An 18490-nucleotide genomic window follows, 5' to 3' on the forward strand; every position below is an offset into this window, starting at 1 on the left:
CTTCCTCAATTATTAGTTACGTTGCTCCAGAAATATTCATTTATGTTTCCCTCCCTTATGTGGCCTTCTACATTTTAGTGGAGCAGTGTGGAGTACTGAGATTCGCCCAATTTCAGGGACACATGCGTTTTTGCCTGCGGACGAATTTTTCAATGTTAGTGGACCAGTGGTGAGTTGTGGAGCTTGCCCAGTTTCTGTGTCATATACGCGCTACCGGCTTTCGCGTACACAGGAGGGACGAATATTGGTTTCACCTAGCCACATACCACTTGTTGTAATTGGCCTGCAGCTTTCTAAAATTAAAAAGTCGGCGTTCGCGTGTTATGATGTGCACGGTGAAATAGCACCACGGGATGGATTTCGCCTTCGAGTCGTCTTTGTGGATGCATGAAGCACCTTCTCGCTTGTTTTAGGGGCGAAGCTCCTTAAAGCGGCACCCGTTCGTCCCCCATCGTAGTGCGCAACCAGTCTTAACGCTAGTACCAGATCTTGACCTCCAAGGTGGTGCCGGTGGGAGATTTCTCCTGTGCGTTGTTGAACAATAAAAAATTCGCAGCGTGCGCGTTAACTAAAAGCCGAATTCCTCTGTCTCTCATTCCCCATTAGCAGCCATTGGCATGTTCCAGTAGGAAACGTTAGTAGAAGTAGAAGTGTAAGTGTTAGCTAAAAGCCCACTTCTTCTGTCTCTCATTCCCATTAGCAGCCATTGTTTACCTCCAAGGTAGTGCTTGGTGAGATTTCTCCTGTGCGTGATTAAACAATAAAAATTTTGTTCAAAACGCCGTTGATTGATGAAATAAACCAACGAAAGACGCCAGATGTTTCCCTAAAAGCAAAACGAAAAGACGCCAGATGTTTCTAAAGCAACACGAAAAGACGCCAGCTGCTTAACGAAAGACGCCAGATGTTTTCTAAAGCAATGGTTTTCTAAACAATGAAAATTCACAGCGTACATGTAAAATTAAAGTGAGCTGCAAGTCGTCATAACTCATCGAACCTTTAGTATAAACGCGCCCAATCTCACGTCGGTGATGATGTACTGGGCAGAATTCACGGAAGATTCACGGTTTACCCATGAACCTCCGCAGCTTCGCCCACTCATCATCATTCACTCCGTGGATATGCTGTGATTTTTAATGGCGAAAGCCCTAGACACCTCCTTAAACACGAAAAGTGACCGTCGGACTCGACGTCAACACGTGTGATGCAAGAAAATCAGCTTGTTGTGATGTCACACTATTACGTCATTATGACGTCACGTCAGCATTACCTCATTATGACTTCACGCCCTTCCCCTAGCGGAATTGTCGCGAAACTCCACTTGATCTCGGAGGCTTTCGTTCTTGCACGATCGGTTGCCCCGGTCCCCTCCAAAAATATACTAAAACGGCAGAGGGCAGTACAGGAAAATAAAAAAGGCGGATTTTACAGCATCAGGAAAATTCTGGCATTGCAAAAATTTCTTGCCAAACATGCGTTTCGGATTGCGCTTTTTAGAGCGCAGCTCTTAGGCGCCCGTTGCTGCGTTGAGCGGCGTCGCCGTCGTCGGCGTAACCGATAGAGCTAACGAAAACGAAAAAAGAGCGAACGCGGAGCGCATCGAGCCGCTGTCTGCAACGCCTCGAGCCTGCTCGCGCTTCCTGTAACAGAGCAACGCATGCCTCTCGCGCACGTGCACTAGAAAGCGGGTTGAGCTGCGAAGCTTGGGAGTAGAAGTACGTTGATCGAAGTGACACTATGTGTGTGGAACGCTCCAGCGGACTCTCAGATTATGCATCTAGTTTTCCGGGCACAAGTTCGACTATAATAAACGAGCTTTAGAGCGCAGCTCTTAGGCACCCGTTCCTGCGTTGAGGGGCATCGGCGTCGTGTTAACCGGCAGAGCGAACGAGGACGAAAGAGAGCGAACGCGAAGCGCAGCGGAGGATGAAAGACTGCGATAGCGAGGAGAGCGCGAGGAGGAAGGAACGACAGTGGCGATACGACGGGTACCTCGGCGGCCACCCGCGGCGCCTGAGTAGTGCACGCCGTCGTGCGGTCGCCGATGCCATCATCACTAAGGTGTGCGGCGAAGGTGTCAACCGATACCATAAAAAAACTGGGGAGGGGCGAAGCATGTAGGGAATGGTGTTTCAGCTCCACTAAATTGAAGCCTGGGGAGGGACGAAGCATGCCGTATGCGCCAGTGTTTCCGACAGCAAAATCGCCGCTAATTGGCGATGAGCGACAGTCAGTCTGAGGCATGCAGAGTCGGCGTGTTGTTGTGTGGTTCAGTGTACAAACTGCGCAGCGCAGAGAGATTCCCGCGTGTCGGCGCCGCAAAGAGCAGACGCGGAAGGCCCCGCTCTGGGAGAGAAAGGCGACTCTGTGGTGACGCCGTCAAAGCGCAGGGCCGCCAAAGCCGCCTCCTTGCTTGTAACAAAAGGGAGGAGATAGGAGCTGAACGGGAAGACCGTCGCGCCGGTGGGACGACCGCGACACACGGCCGCCTGGTTTCAGTTATTGTTTAGCATCCGCATGCACCCCTTTGAGCGTTTACCTGCGCTGGCCGTTCCGAGAACCTGCTGCTAACAAGAAACACGTGTCGGCGCCGCAAAAGGGAACGCGAGGAATTGGTCTTGCGACCGCTTGGCCGGATGCGACCGGGGGATGTCTTTGTGTACAATCGCTGTCTGGTCGTAATTACGGACTCGGAGCGTTCAGGTGAACCGGCCCCCAGCTGCATGTAATGACCGAGTGTCATTAGACTGGCGAGCAACGCACTATCGCGTACACATTTCACCAGTGGCCAGGGCCTGGGGAATTTCTGGCTGCTTGTGTGGCGGCTTCTTGAAAGAGACGTTGGTACGCGGGCCGGTTGAGCCCGAGCCGAGCTTTCGGGCGCTGGCGGACGTCAGGGGCATGCTCAGACTATAACGTAGGGGAGAGTGAGATGACACGTGTTGCGCAGTGAACCTATCCCCTCGCGTGTTGTAGATTGTGTCGTACGTTAGACCAATGCCGTGTCTGTCATGAAAGTGTTTGTGCCATTGGTTGTGGTGATGCCAACCCCCAAGTGTGATTGGTTTGTTGAGGGACTCTTTGTCTAACTGAACGTTGAAAAGAGGCTGTTTTGGATGTGAGAGGAGAGCGGAGGTTCGGGCTTGGACCCGGGCAGACGCCTGAGCGTGGCAATAAAGCGTCTCTTCACTGGACAACGGCTCTTCCTTCGCGCTGCCACCGTGCACTCGAGTCATCGAGGGGCGCCGATTCGAACCTCAAACACCTTCCCTCCTTAGCTAGTGTTGAAGCTAGCAGAGGATAGTAGGGAAAGGAAATTAACTGCGACAGAAGAAGAAGAAACAGAATAAGAAGGGCCTGACCGTGGTAATTTGCCACATTGTTTTGAGAGCGATTTCTTTGATGAGGCACTACTGGTGCAAAACCCGAAACAGGGCATGCAGGGAAGAGTGTTTCAGCTCCACTAACGTCGTTGGAAAACTGCGTCGGAATCCAGCTTACCGTAAGGTGCTCCTTCTTCTTCTTCCCTGCATGCCCGGTTTCAGTTCCTTACGGCATATAGGGAAGGGTATTTCAGCTCCACTGACGTCGTCGGCTATTTCTTGGGCTAAATCTTGCCTTCTTCATTTTTAGTGGACGGATGGAGAGTAAAGCACCATCACTTTGCAGATAGGTTTCAAGAAGTGGTGTTTCAAATATATGACTTTACAGTAGATATCCACGTTTGTGTCTCTTCATTTAGATAATAAACTTGAGAGCCTTGGTAGATTTCGTCGGGGATTGTGACACCGCTGCTAAGCCAAGCAGAATGTTTTAACAGTAACGACGAATCTTTAACTCATAAATATGTATGGACCGGTGGCAACTAGTAGGATTTACCCCATTTTTTGGCGCATACCCGCTTATGATGAACCGTGACGACGACGTGACACGCCGATAAGTCGAGACCCTAAAGTGATTCGCCCCTAATATGGAAATAGAGCGCTGCATGAACGGAGTCCTGTCTGCGGCGGCTGCTGTGGAACGCGCGCACGCTCTGCCTTGCGCGACCTCCCTGGTTAGCGAGGTAGTCGCGCCTTAACTTAACGCAAAATCAAAACACCTAAACAGCTGCACTCAGAATTCGCATTTGGCAGTATCGTAATCGTCCGTGAAGTACGCTATGAATCTTTGATATCCATTTGAAACTATAAATTCCAAAGCACAGTCCAAGGCATATATACACTTCCTTTCGAAGATCTTATATTAAAAGCTACGAAGGAAATTTCGAATATATTTGTCCTGAGATGAATATCATTTGGTCGACCACACATTTTATCAGTCATACGGACAAAATTCTGCTAGAAACCTAGAGAACGTACGGTGGCTTTTCAGCATGGCAAATATTCCGAGTGCCTATAGGCTTCCCAAGCAACGCTTAGCGGCGCTGCTGCTCTTGACAGGCAGCGCCATCTCTGGCAGAAAAAGAGAAACTGCGGCGTGATCAGCGAGCGCTTTCCCTTCTCGCCACCGCGTTACCGCTCGCTTCCGTGCACGTGCAGAGCTCTCGCGGTGCACTTGCGGCGTCTCACAATGTACCGCGTGCAGTGCGGCTTCAAAAGGATCTTCAAGCTTGACTGGCACTTCCGCAAAGCGAACTTGATAAAATGAGGAAAGCTCGTCAATCACGTTAACGGTGAAGAGCAGACGATCGACGACAACCACGCCCGACTCAAAGCGAAATGCATTTCCCAAGTCGCGATTACACCGTGTAGGACGTATACCTCGAGGTAAGTCTCATTCTGTCACGTTAAAGATGAATAATGGTCCACATGCACTACGAAATGAAGCCGTACACGCTATCGAGGTTCTGCGGCGTGGACTACGAATCATATGATTGTTGTTTTGATATGGCATGCTTACAGTAGCAGCCGTGTACTTTCGTGAACAAACGTTTGCAGCGTGCGAAAAAAAGATTATACGGCCATGGCACTGCTTCCTGAGAAGGTTAGAGTCAAGTCCTCCGTGCCGCTGGAGAATCACCCGCCGATTAAGACGCGAGGCAGCTAGCTGAGCCTCAACCACTGTGAAGCAAGATGAACTGCTCCCCTCGTTTTTTCGGCTCTCGCGTCATGCTTGCAGTCTCTTTTTATGATACCGACTTGACAGGCGTATAAAACCTGCTGCGCGAACGCGGCTAGAAAATCGCACAAAGTCAGAAGGTGGTTAATTCAAGGTTGCAATTGCAAAGCATGTATGAAGTGCCAGTTATATTTAGCGGCTTAAATATATATCACCCCAATAAAGTGACAAAAACAAAGCAAACCTGCAGAACGATGTCAAAGCTTGCTGAAAATGCACAGACGTCCGTTCCGGCGTGATAAAGCAGCCTTCCCGACGCGTGAAATGCAGGCGCCGAACTTCTGACAATGTGCGGAGTTCAGTTGAATTCAACCAACCGCGCAACGCTAACGGTATAACGCGAATGTGGACGTTCAAAAACGACGGGTAGGTCTCACGAGCACGGGGAATCAAAACACAGTTGCTTCACCTACAACCGTAACTGGACTTTAACAATGCGAGAAGACAGCGAGTAATCATTACTGTAGTCGCTGCGTGCATGCGCCCCGTTACTTACCGATTCAGGTAGTCGGAACGAACGAAAGCGATGAACTCAGACAGCCAAAATAGAAGGCGAGACAGCGCTGTCAGCTATCCACGCTTGCCGCCTTTATTTCTCGTGCGACACGCCCGGGAACCGATACAGTTTAACACGTGAATCGTGTGCCTTGTCTGCACTGTTGTGGCTGGCCACTAAACCGCAATACTTCGGACCACGCTTGCGCTTCCGCGGGGTCGCTTCTGCCGTCGTGGAAATGCGCAGCTTCGCACAGCAAGCCTCTCGGTTCAACGTGCCGAGCTGACGGCCCCACAGTTACCCGCACCGAGAGAAGAACGCGAGCGCACGTGCGCTACCGCTACCGTGAAAGGGGTTGAGTCGGCCGCGCGACGGTTCAGTGTTTTCCGACAGAGCCGCAGCGCGGCTGGAGCGGCGCTGTCGTCGCGCCGCAAACTTGAGCTTGGGTTCCCTATTCAGATATGGCTTCATCGACAAACCCTTTCGTGCTTTGTTAATACACGCGGTATAACGTAAGAGTTGTAGCTGCACGGAGCTCTTTTATGGGAGAAATCTACTCTAAATGGTTCCAGCTTTGAGTGCGTATGTATTCAGACCATCGACAAATGCCTGTCCCTCTGTCGCGTAAGGCGATGGTTGCTGTAAACAAATAAGTGTATAAAACGAAAAACTCAGCTGTCCTTCCCCTATCGGGGCAATGGAAATAAGCGAAGCTTGGCTTTGTAGTGCCTGACCTACTGATTTTCTTTCCTGCTTCCTCTCGCATTGCGCAATGATCCCTGTTCGCTAAGCATTCATTTTTGTTATTAGTAGCGACCGTGTACGGAATGGTGTTTTCGGGCTGAATCGTCAAGGCGTTTTTCATATTCTTTCCAGCGTTTGTCAGCCTCTAGAACGGCCCAACGAAAGGACGTGGGAATGATATGCAAACATGGATTAGGAATTTCATTTTCTCGAAGTCGGAATTTTTGTGAAATGCGCAATTTCTCATATCGACCTTACGCATTGTCCGGCGGATCGCTTTTAACAAAAAAAACATGGCTGATCCCTCCGTCATAGGAATCGGTATAACACGAAAGTGAAACGTGTCTTCACAGAAGTAGTGCTTATTGTGTAGTGATATATGAGACCTTGTACAATGTCTATTCGTGTTTGGCAGCTATAGCACCGTTTGACGTGGATGCACCCATGTTGACAGCATGTCTCTATCGCGACGACTAACGCCCATGATTATGATTAAACCGTTGTGGTAGCTGACGGTGTGAACATTTATTTGGACACAGCGAATCGTGAATCCCGCGTAAGGATGATATCAACAAGCTCATAATCAACACTGGTACCCGGTATGCACTTCTTCAAAGCGTCGTCAATTAAGGAGAGAAACGGCACGGTGTGCGCTTTCTAGTAATGGGTAGCCGACGCCTGTGCTCATGCAAACACATTGCACTTCAGCAACGCGGGAGGTAGAGGTTCGTAGCCTGAGCCGCAAACGCGTGCGTCCCGCTGGCCTCTGTCTCGCAGGCGCTGCTCTTCTCCACCAAGGCACGACATTCGCCCGTCGAAATCGCGTTCTTTCTGCAACGCATATTGCAGCAGTTTTGTTAGTCGGTGCTCTCGCATTTGAAGCAGTCGGCAGCAGAGAAATCCCGTTCGTGCACGAGGAAGCTGCACTACTCCGATGAGCCGACGCACGCTGACACGAATCCAAAGGCAAAGAACGTAACTGCGTCAAGGGTGCCTCGGCGACGCCAGCGCGGCCAGTCTACCTCTATGGTATCGAGACGCTTTAACCATGACCTCCGATATCACGTGCAATCTCGGAGTAAGCGCTAGTAAGTGTCGATCGTGAAGCCTTACTTCTTTCCACCTCTCACAGACGGCGGCACCGCCCCGCTCCGCCCGCCGCGAAAGAGAATGTGTGAAAGATATAAGGCGCGTTCGCGCCGTGCCTAGCATCTCCGGAGTTGGCTTAGTCGGTAGAGCGTCGGGCGCTTGCCATCGCGGCCGCGACGTCGTGGGTTCGATTCCCAGCGGGGTATCTTTTTCTTGGTTTTTTTCTTTCTCACCCGTTGGCGTCCATTTTATCAACGTCATATCCGTGACGGATGTACTTGGTGGACCCCGGCATAAAACACTTTCGTGTTAAAAAGACGCGTAGTCATCACGGAAGGACTCGAGACAGAACTGAAAAGCGTGTAGTGGGCTCACTGCGCGGCGGCAGCAACGAGGGAAGTGAAGCCGGTGATTTTTTTCAGTGGCACAGACGCTACATTGATCTCGGCGGTTGCGACACCTGATTTGGAAGATAGCAGGGTGTCACTCGGTGCACACTTGAAGAACGACGAGCTCGGCTGGACTCTCACCCATTCATTCGATCGAGTGAACGTCGCCCGTGCAGCTTAAAAAATTCGAACAGCTCCGCTTCGCGGACACTAATCAAACAGCAAAGCTGGGCACCTTCCCTTCGTAAGGCTAATGCATTTCTATGTTTTGCGAGTGTTTCAGATATGTTATATCACTGCTCTTTATTAAACACTCTTTGTTCATTAAGCTTCGGGGTGGTAGTATAGTTTTATTGCACCTTAACCATAGCACTCTTATACGCAGGTTTACAAAGAAGCTTTAACTGTTGCCATCTTCATTTTTAGTGGACCAGCGGTGAGTAGTGGGATTTACCCAATTTCTGTGGAACTTACCCGTTTATGATGATGATAGTTTTCTGATAGGCCTCACAGTGGCGCATACCCGTTTGATGACGAGTTTTCTTCTTCATTTTTAGTGAACCAGTGGTGAGTAGTGGGATTTACCCGATTTCTGTGGTACATACCCGTTTACGGTCAGCGTTTCCACGGCCCCGGACATGAAAGCCTCGACTAAGAACAGCTCCGCTGTGGAATACAGTGCAAGGGAGAAAGGAAAATAACTATGAGAGAGCATCTACAGCCGTGGACCAATAGAACATGAAGAAGTTTGCGCTTAAATAAAACGCGTTCTTTTGTTATCTTTTTCCGCTAGTAAGCTTAGTGTCAGCTTCACTTTAAGCACACTGGAGGGGAAAAAACTTATTCTGAGGACTAGGAAGCCATCCCCGCCAACCACATCACTAGGGGTCCGAGATTGTCCTACTGAGTTATCACAAGGGAAAGGTATCCCATTTTAATTTTTTCTTTGCTTCTGTTGCCGCTACTGTACAAGAAGATGTAGCCACAGACAAGTCGTCTAGTCTTCTTGTGTCTCGTCCGTTTGTGCTCAATCTATTGCCGACGGTATGTAAAGCCGATGCGATGATGGTACGCCTGAAGAAAATGCCGAGTTTGCGAAAATCGAATTCCAAACACCCCTTGCGGCACAGGTCGTGGGACGCACCTTCCACTGGGCCTTCCAGACGTTGACGAACACTGCAAAGATGAAAGACGCCGTTCCGAGGCCGCCCGAGAAAAACGTTCCGGGCAAGGCTGCAACCGCAGTTTCCTGCACAAAATGACACTCTACGCTTACGCCAGACAACTCCTTAAATGAGGTTCCGTGTCAGGTTGTTTCTTTTTACGTTGTAACTGATAACAGGTAAATAAATGTTAGGCATGTGAAAAGAGCTGGCGTAGTTTACCAATAATAATTTTGAGCAAACGATATAAGTAAAATACTCACAGGGTCCATTATGCATTCGCCTAAGAGTACTCGAAGGCGAAAGCCAACTTTTAGATGCGAAGTATCTTAAGGCAGAGCTCAATCCGGTGGTGGTGGTGGTGGTGGTGTGCGGCGTGACCACCCTTACTGCGCATGCGCATACCCTCTCCACACACCTCCTCTCCACTCCCCCTCACCATTCCCCATGTCCTCTACCCCTCTCCCTTTTCCCTCTCAACTCACCCTCTCCCCTTCCCCTCTCCCCTACCCCTCCTTTACCCCTCTCCACTTCCCCTCCCCTTCCCCTCTCCCATACCCCTCTCCACTTCCCCTCTCCCATACCCCTTTCCACTCTTCCTCTGAAACGCGGGCTAGACATGCCGAAATTCTCTCCTGCGCAACGCCGCGATGAGCTCGAGCGCATGCGCGTCCCCTCCCCTTCTCTCTCCTCTCCTACGCTGCCCCCTCTCTCCCGCCTGTCGACCGCGTTCCCCGCTCGCCCTGTGAGAATTAACGGCCAGACTAGATGGAAGATACGACGCGCGTAGCGTCCCTCTTCGCGTTCCACGACGCGAGGTCGGTAGCATGCCCAACGAACGCCAACGGAACGCGATCGTGCAAGTGCTCCGGCTTCGCATCGCCTCATGGTCCCCTTTAGCGGGAGATGGTGTAATTTTTCTTCCTCTTCTCAGTCAATGTACTGACCCTCCCCCGCCGCCCTCCGGAAGCTTTCCAGCAAAAAGTTTGCATTGCCTCTAGGATAGGAGACATTGCAAGCTTAGTGCATATCAATCAGTTTTGCACTGCCTTCGTGATCGACCTACCTTTGACCAAGCTACGATGCATAGGCGTACGCACGGGGTGGGGAAGGGGGCCGACACCCCCCTATTCACCTAAGAGGGGGGGGACGTGAAGCCAGCCCCATACATTGACATAATAGGGAGGGGGGCGCTGAGACTCGGGAGGGGGGGGCGCAATGTCAGCGCCATACATTGACATAATTGGAAGGGGGGCCCGCTGCGACGAACCTTCGCCCCCCCCCCCGTAAGGGGAAACCTGCGCACACCTATGCTACGATGTCATGTGATGCCGTCAAAACGTGACGTCATCGTGACGACATGATGACGTCGCAAATTTTTGCGAGTTGTGCCGTCGTGATGACATGTTATGGTGACCTCACGTGATTTTTTTTCGCATCACCCGTGTTGCGGCCGCCAACGGGTGACGCCGACGCCGATGGCCAATTTTCGCGTTTGATGAGGCATCTAAGGCCATCGCCTTAATAACTGCTGGGATTTTAAAACGCCCAAAACCGCGATATGATTAAGAGGCACGCCACAGTGGAATTCTCCGAAAGCTTCGACAACTCGGGGTTCATTAACGGCCACCCAAATCTTTAGGAAAGGAGGCTTTGCTGAATAACTGTTACAATTTTGTCGACAAACACTTAAGTGGTTGATTAGAAAAGTAGCTGTGTGGTTTATAATAGTATAAATAGATTCGCGTTTTATATAGCTAGGTTTAAGAATGTTACTCAGAAAACTTGTTCCACTTCTGTGAATGAAACGAGAGAGCTTTGCTAACATACACAGGCGTAATAGAAGTTTTTCATAACTGTGAAGCTAGCTTTCCTGCGACGCATTTAGCCCAACTAATGACAGCTAGTCACTTCTGCAAACAGCGTGTTCAAGCGCAGTTTCTTTGTGCTTTGATGCTGAAAGTGTAGAATCAGTTCTCTTGATATAAACACGCGTAATAGACAAACCCCAGCACGTGCAACTAGCAACTCGTCTCCACTTCAAGCACAACAGTTGCCGCCATCAGTTGGGTGAATATGCAGCGCAGGGAAGCACACTCGCGGTTTATAAAACGTTTCTAGAGCCGTTGTAAGCTCTCTTGGAGCTACAATACAACTAGACTAGAAAGGTACCCACTACGCCATAAATCACAATTTTTGTGAAGTTGGGAAGCACCTACTAAGCCATTATTCGTCATTCTGCGGAGAAAGCGAGGCACCAGCTACACGTCTGTAAGGCATTATGTGCACTTTGTTGACGCGACGACTGATGACGATGAAGAATTATGGCTCAGCCATTTGTAATGGGTTGGAAGCTTTAAACGGCCCGCCAGTTATGTAATTTGCATTGAGTGACGCCCGCTCGCTATTCCCTCTCACGTCATGCTGTATAACATACGTTGACGTGGGAGAGAGACGGGGGGGGGGGGGGCGACTAACTTTACTGAGACCCGAGGAAATGGATCCTGCGCTCATGGGCTTCCTTGCCAACCAATCCAAGTGCACTTGCGAGAACCCACTACGCTATAAAGCATTGTAATTTTACTGAGACCACGAGGAAATGGATCTGCGCTTATAGGCTTCCTTGGCAACCAATACAAGTGCACTTGCGAGGAACCCACTACGCTCTAAATCAATCTAATTTTTTAGATGTAGGGCAGCAGGCACTGTGCATTTTTCGTCATTTTACGGATATCCGTGGTACCTGCTAAACGCATGTAAGTCATATGCGCACTTTGTTGATGCTGTGCCTGATGACGACGAAGAATTATGGCAGAGATCTTGTAATGGGTTGGAAGCATTTCACAACCTACTCGTTGCGCAATTCGCATTGTGTGACGCCTCGTTACAGATTCGTGTTGTGCGACGCTTGGTGCTTATTTACTCTTCTACCACGCTATATTGCATATGCTAATGGGTTCCTTCCCGACATGAAGCCTGTATAGGACCTTTTTCCAAAGCAGTTTCAAGCACCGGCATGGCTCAGAGGTTGAATACTGGGCTCCCACGCAGAGGGCCCAGGTTCGAGCCTCGTTCCATCCTGGAATTTTTCTTATTTCGGTCTATTGGCTCGACTAGTAGACAGTCCACGTTTCGCGTTTCTCATGGCTGTTTTCGGCATGGGCGAAGGAAGAAACTTTTTTCGGCGGGGGGGGGGGGGGCCTTCTTGATCTGAAGTGGGGGCCGGGAACGGGCAGGCAGATGTGGTCGAATGTCGTTTTGTTCCTCTACTCACGGAAGCGCACCAGTTGCCCCTGAGGCTACAGGCAGACCAGAGAGCGCTGCACCATATCGATCGTTTGCACCGAGCAACAGACTGTAAAGCATTTATTAATCGCCTCACTCAACGCCCGGGATCTCGCATGGGGAAAATGGTGGCATTGTTTACTGCGATTGCCGGCAGTTCAGAAGATTCCACTACCTTCACAACTCCGAAAGAGCATAACCAGTGCACCTTCCCCATTTAACTGTCCATTCCCGAAATACATAAAAAGTCTGACCAGCCTGCTTCGGCACTATTTCAGTTGGCGCAGTCGCACCTATTTGAAAAAAGTCACAGTTTCACAGTAAGGGCGAAGCAATGAATGCGATAGCAACAAATTGTAGTGTTATACGAAGTGAGGCTGGCAGCTAACTGTTTTGTATTCGATCTCGCGTAACTACAATACGCTGGTGTAGAGAATACGGCCACCCCAGGGAGAGATGCTCTCCGCATAGTAACTTCCCGTTGAGGGCGCAACACGTAGAAGGGTATACGAACCGCCCGCTGTGATGGCTATCGAAATAGCGCTTGCGCCAGCGATTGCCACCGCGCCCTTAGTTTCGAAGTTCAAAGTTGCTCCTCGCGCGACAACACCCCCCCCCCCCCTTCGAGCGAATGCACCCTCCGAGCGACGGAGGGTCTTTTCATGATGCTCGTTAAAGACGGGCGGGACGTTTCCTGTCTGCTTCGACGGCAGCCTCCCGAGCGGGTTGATGTTATCGCATGCACCCTCCGAGCGACGGAAATGGGCCGGCTCGCTTGATCTCTGCTTCGGCCGCGTTCGTCGCCCCCGCTCACGCGCTTTTACTCGCGGTAGAACATACGATTCGCGGGGGGATCTTATCAATTTGGACTTCATACGGGAGGGACATGACGGCGGCGGCAAAACCCGTCGAGACTGTCCATATAATTGCTATCGCAATAAAATTTGACGATTATCTTCATGTACTTACAGACGCATCTGTACGCAGCGACGACCAAGGTGGCTCTGCAAATTTTTATTGCTCTTCGACTAACATCACACGGGTGTTTTGTATACCGCATCTATCTTCATCAACAACTGCGGAACTATCAGCGATTGATGTTGTTCTGAAATACGTTCAAGAAGATTAGGAGCACCAAAGGTTGTCATACTCACAGACTGTCGTGCTGCTCTTAGCAGGCTGTTGAGAAAAGCCTCCGACGGTCCAACTACATGCAGTATTGTAAATCTGCCACAAACATTATTTCTCTTGGGGTATCCTTCATTTGCCAGTGGATACCTTCGCATGTGGGTATTGAAGAGGCCGATCCCTAGCTTCAAGTTGTGCCCACAACGAGTGTGACTGCCAAGAAATTTCATGCCTGTTTGACAGCGCTCGTCTGTTGATCCGCCGACATCTTTTAAAGCATGCTGCAGCACCCTGACCAGCGTGTAGCAAGCGGATTCTTCCCTCCCCGTATTCGTGGTCGTGGACTGCCTCGTCGTGACAGAGCCCTCTTATATAAGCCAAGAGTTGGCTCTGTATTAGCGCGTGAGCGATTATACCGTCAAGGTCGTGTATACAGTCCGTCATGTATGTCGTGTGGCACCTGTGAGACGCAAGAACCCATAATTTTTTAGTGTCCCGCTTTCGTTATGCAGCGAGCACTGCTCTTGAAGGAATATGAACTTATTGGTCTTAAGTGTACGAACTTTGATGATTGCCTGTTCCCGGGAGGTTGTGCTGCTCGGCGTGACCAGGCCATCGAGCCCTACTTACTTTCTTAAAATATACCGATTTGGCCACGCGCTTATAGAGATTTTTCCATCTGACCACTTATTTGTGTTTATGTCTGTGTTATTTTTTTTTCTTTCCTCTTTCTTTCCCCCCATCTTCCTTTTCTCTATGCTTCCCCTTTCCCAAATAAGCAGGCAAGCGTTGTGCCCCTTTAGGCGGCAGTTGTCAGCCTGTTCCCTCCCTATTTCCTCTGTGGTTTCGTGTTTTCTATGCATGTATTCAAACCAAATAAATAAATAATGCCGTGGCAAAAAAAAATTCGGGAGGGGGGGGGGGCACGAGCTCGGTTTGCCACCCCCTGGCTATGCCACTGGTTTGCGGTGCTGATCGTTACAGACTTACAGTCACCTTGTACGCGTCGTGGGCGGCGACGCTGTTTAGCGTAAGCAAGCCTCAACGAACCGTCAAGCCTCAACGAGCCAGCAAGTGCGTCTCGTTTTGACGAGTTACCTCGATTGGCAGCTAGAAAAACACGAAGCAGCTTTCCTTCGACGATGCACACACGTTTCCTTTTATCATGGAAGGGAGAGCTGCAGTTTGAAGTAGTTCCGTAGACCTCACACTCTTCTGTGTGTGTATACGTCAGTTCTTCAATACGTGCACGATACAGTTTGTTTCAGTTTATTAAGGCGAAAGCCTTATATTTATTTACTTATTTCAAGGTGCCTTACAGGCAGTTCCCATGGGGGGCATTGAGTAAGGGGGGCAATACACAAAATATATGTACATATACATATCAAATTGGAAGAAATACAAAAGAAACAATTGCAAAATATTAAGTTAAACAGAAAGCATTACAGTTCAACATGTACAAAAGATACACGCATGGGAACAGTGAACGAAACGGTACATTTCTTGTGCGCAAGAAACGGAGCGGCTACAAGGCACATTGTTCGCGCACATAGCTGTGACAATCTTAAAAACGAGTTCATATAAAAAATATGTTTGCAATACAGCTCCAAAAATTACAGAAATTAAAAATACTACCAAGCAAGATAAAAAAAACGATACATTTCATGGTAGCAATAGAGCACGGTGCATTTCCTGCGCGAAGAAAATGCCTCACTAAACACGAAATTTGACAGTCGGCGGCGCCTCGCGTCCTACGGCGTCGGCGATGAGTGGTGCAAAAAAAGCATCATCACGTGAGGACGTCACCATAGGACGTCATCACGACGTCACAAATTCTGGCGCGACATGTGACGTAGCGCCACATAACGCCGTTGTAGCGCCTTCCTTTGGGCGGCGAACAAAACAGGAGAGCACGTGACCTCAAGAGAAGAAATTAAAGACGGCGCTTCGCAGTAGCACGCGAAGCCACGGCTCGTGTTCCCTGCTGGCGTCAATTCTGGTTCAGCCGTCTCGTTGCTTCGCTCCTGTGGCATAAGCTTACCTACTATCATCACATGACATCGTAGCTTGATCAAAAGGTGGGCCGATCACGGAGTCAATGCAAACCCAGGTGAGGTGGCTTCGATCCTGGAGGCAGTGCGAAACCACGGTTCACAAAGCTTTCGGAGGGTGGCGGGGCAAGATAAATACCTCTAGGAAGCCTACCGGCCGTTCATGTAGGCTCCCTATCGACTGAGAAGGAAAAGAATACGGCTTTCGCCTTGGAGTTGTCTTAGGTGAATGCACAAGGGACCCTGTGAACTTTTGTTTATCAAGGCCTTAGGTGCCTAGCCTTAGGTGCCTCACCAAACGCGAAAACCAGAAGTAAGCGTTCGACCGGATATAGTTGGAAGAGAAACAAAATTTGGTGTCAATCGGTGCTCGCACCCCTCGAAAGAGCGCGAAGACACCATGCCGATTCCGCCCGACAAGGCCGTTCTAAAAAAGGTCGCAACGAAGAACAACTCTGTCCCATGGTGGATTCAACGTTTCGGAGCTGGAACCGCACTTCTCCGTTCCACGATTCTTTCACGGTTTTCCTCGCATTTATACCAAACACAGTTATTTCCTTCTACGTTTTATTGCATTCAATTTACGTCATGCCCTGATTGAAAGCCGGTCGGCGGCAGGTGCGAGCATGACTGAGGACGGCTTAGTGGAATTCTTGTTTGTCTGCGTGAGACCGGCTGAGTAGAATACTGGTGAGTCAGAGCCCGATTGAGTCGGGCTGAGTGGCAGTTTGGGCAATGTCAGTCCGAGGGTCTCCTAAACAAAAAATAATTGGCCACTTCGTCTGAATGACGGCACGACAGAACAGCAGCACAAATCCTTCACAAAATGAAGGTCACCAGCGACATCTTACGTTCGCAGCATCATTTGCAAGGTGTGAGAAACATATCGATATACCCTCGAATTCGCGCTTTCTTGTTGTCACAGACCACCGGGGATGTACAACACGTAGAGGAAGCCACCGCTCACAAGACGGCGCATTCAGTGGAAGACGGTTGGAACAAGTTATTTTTATGCATATTATGCGCAATGCATATGAAGGGCCTCTCCCAGAGCTCGTCCTCAAAAGAAACTTCCAACTGCCCATTCCAAATTCGCGCATGTTTGTGGGTTATGGGGCTCTATGATAAGAGAGTCATTAGGATGATTTGTCTTTCTCAGTTTGAACTATTGAATATCTCGTTCAATCTTTACGCTTTATCCGATTTGTGGTAAATATATCACTAAGATTCGATCCTACGCATCTACATGTTATCCGAGCATATACCCGACGGACGCGTGTAAAGCGTGCGGGGAAAGAGCCACACTGCGGCACATGCTTTGGGAATGTGCCGGGAGAGCTAATGTCGCTGCCGCGCGAGGGCAGGGGCCGACCGTCGCCGCGGCTGTGGTCATTCCTGCGGATCGGCTGCGTCGGCATCGCTGCCGCTGGGAGGCGGCACTCACTAGCGACAAGCTGACCGACCAACTTTGGGCCGTCCGGCAAGCCGAGGATGCCGCCCGGGTCCAAGGGCTTAGCCGTCACCTGACGCCATCATCGTCGACGGAGAGTGGGAAGGGACAGGGGTTAATCCCCTCTTCCCCCCGCCTCGCCCGGACTTTTAATAAAGTTTATTTATTCATTCAAGTTTATATGCGCGGAGAAAAAAATCCGGCAGATTCCACGCACTGTGGGAATCGATGTAATGCGAATCAGCCAGCAAGGAGCCGCATACATCGCCTTTTTTGTCTTTGAGGTAAATTAATTAAGTCATTGATGCCATGACAAGTACTTCACTATGGCATGTTTGTCCTGTATGCATGCATGTACAATCTGGTATGTACCATGCTACTGAAACGTATATTATGTCATTTAAGTTCGTCAGCATTCATATCATGCAATAGCAACAAAACGACCGGAGGCGCACCATGAGTGTTGCATGTAAATCATGCCGTACAAGACATGCATATCATCATTTGCATGTTGTAATTTATGTTCACCATACAGTCGCGTCACGCAATACCAATGTTGGTGGCGTGACGCGACAAGCGAAACGGCCGCGAGCGCACCATGAGCGTATATAACATTAATGTCATTATTTTCATGCTACCACCTGCCGTTTACATTTGTCATACAGTCACGTCACACCATACCAATTTTTGTGTATGTCAAGCTAGCTAAACGGCCGCGAGCGCACAATGAACGTGGCATGCAAATCATCATCGATATGCATGTCACGATTTGCACAATATGATCTGTCATTTATGTTCGTCACACACTTTTGTCCCGCCGTACTAACTTTGGTATACATCGAGTTAACGAAACGGCTGCGAGCGCACCATGATCGGCATGCAAATCATCCCGTACATGACATGCATGTCATGGTTTTCATGTTACAATTTGTGGTCTATGTTCTTCATACAGTCACGTCGCGCAATACACCAAAGCGGAACGGCCGCAAGCGCACCATGAGCGTGGCATGCAAGTCATGCTGTACATGACATGCATGTCATAATGTTCATGTAGCACCCGTAATTTATGTTCCTCCTACAGTCAGGTCAAGCAATAACCAATTTGGCATATTTCAAGCTAGCGAGACGGACACTAGCGCAGCATGAGCGTGGCATGTAAATCATGCTGTGCATGACATGCATGTCATGATTTTCATGTTACCACCTGTCGTTTATATTTGTCCTACAGCCACGTCACGCAATACCAATTTTGGTGTATATCAAGCTACAGCGAAACGGCCGCGAGCGCACCATGAGCGTGGCATGTAACCATGATACATCACATGCGTGTCATGATTTTCATGTTGCCACCTTTCATTTAAATTCATTAAACAGAAATGTCTCGCCACGCCAATTATGGTATATATCTAATTAATTAAATGGCCGCGAACGCCTCGAGACCATGGCATATAAATCATGCCGTATATAACATGTCATGATTTGCACTTAGGACCTGTCATTTATATTCATCATGCAATGTTGTCATTGCGTACCAATTTTGGTTAACGAAACGGCCTCGAGAGCACCAATAGATA

The 18490-nt window shown here is 49.5% G+C and overlaps 1 protein-coding gene across 1 annotated transcript in view; it reads left to right on the forward strand.

Moving 5' to 3' along the window:
* Positions 1-8430: 8430 nt before the first annotated feature.
* The window catches only part of LOC119372160 (uncharacterized), a 168025-nt gene continuing 157965 nt past the window's right edge, over positions 8431-18490 (forward strand). The window contains exon 1 of the mRNA XM_037642620.2: positions 8431-8436. The gene's annotated coding sequence lies outside the window, so the exon portion shown is untranslated. The remainder of the gene's footprint in view (positions 8437-18490) is intronic.

The sequence above is a fragment of the Rhipicephalus sanguineus genome, chromosome 10, assembly GCF_013339695.2.
Source record: "Rhipicephalus sanguineus isolate Rsan-2018 chromosome 10, BIME_Rsan_1.4, whole genome shotgun sequence".
NCBI classification, from domain to species: Eukaryota; Metazoa; Arthropoda; class Arachnida; order Ixodida; family Ixodidae; genus Rhipicephalus; species Rhipicephalus sanguineus.